Raw genomic sequence first — 1,416 nt, 5'->3', positions numbered from 1 at the left:
TATAAGCACTTCAGAACTATGTAGAGGACGAAAGTTTGTTGAACATCTCATTAGTAAATTCGTTGCGAATTATCGAGAGGGAATGGATGTAGGCATTGGTAATCTGCTAGAAGAATGGGAGGAAGAAATTAAGCAACACAATGAGATAGAGAACTGTAGGACCTTAGTCCCAAACCCTGGGAATACCAGAGGAAGAATAAATCAATTTAAGCAGACCCTTTATCTCTACTAGCTTATGAAAATCTTGCTCGGGAAGGCCATGGAACAAATATCAGTGGGGATGGCTCTATCCCTCCAAGACATGCCTAATTACAAATAGGATTTGCAGCGAATCCAATTCTAGTTCCATAAGAAGGACATCCATCTGGATAGAATCCAAAGGCACATCCCATGCATCATCGAATTAACTTAGATGCCCGATGAAACTATCAAGGATTCAGAACCGATCGAATTGGCATTGGAAGAGTAGTAGGAATAGTTATTTAATTTGATCTTTTTTTGTTTTATATAAGTAGCATTTACTTTATGTTATGCATGCTTATGATAGATAGACATATAGCATTTTCTCATGAAACTAAGACATAGTTAGCTTGGTTAAAAAGACTTAAACTTTATTGTTTTTGGATGGCTTATAACAAGGATAGGTGGCCAACAAACTTTGTTTCCCAATGGGAAAGTTGAGGCCACCTGTTATAGACATTTTTTTGCCTTACAGCTCTGAGCATGAAATGTCCATAAACCAAGGGATCAAAAGTCCCTAAAAGTGTTGTTCCTGCCCCTAAAGGAACAAGGTCAACCAATGACAGCTTCTCCCAGAAGTTCTCCACCAGAAACTGCTCAAAACTAGTCAAATCAAGATCAATTCAGATGCTCCACTAGCTGGCTGCGTTGCAAAGCACCCAAATACACTGGCTAGGTGCATTGCAACGCACTTGAATGCACTACCCAGGTGCGTTGAGCGGGAAATGACAAGTGGCAGAGTCATTCAACGAGGTGGAGAGACAATGGAAGCTTCCAGAATCTTCTCCAATGACACTTGCCTCACTGAATTCGACCAGTGATGAGTAAGAGGCTCTCAGTCTCCAAGTGGAAGCAAGAACTGACAGAGAGAAGCCACAAGTCAAAACATAAGATGACTCATCTTCTCTGCTTACATCTATATATGGATCCCTCATCCCAGAGATCCATAGGCTGGAATTTTGTACTTTGCAGAGAATTGCTGTTGGTTTGAGATTGAGATTAGTGGATTGGGTGATTTATGCTTTGTTGGAGGTGAGGAAGGGATTCCTTTGTTGGGAGGTAGATGCTGGATCGGGACTCACTTGGTTGTATCTCTTCCTAGATCTTCTTATTGCATTAATAAAACTATTTGAGTTTCTTCTACATGCTTGTGTATCAGTGATGTTTTGTTATATT

This window comes from Pinus tabuliformis, chromosome 2_2 (assembly GCF_031772625.1).
Source record: "Pinus tabuliformis cultivar Carrire ecotype Pingquan chromosome 2_2, CPIR1, whole genome shotgun sequence".
NCBI classification, from domain to species: domain Eukaryota; kingdom Viridiplantae; phylum Streptophyta; class Pinopsida; order Pinales; family Pinaceae; genus Pinus; species Pinus tabuliformis.
This window is presented reverse-complemented; position numbering follows the sequence as displayed.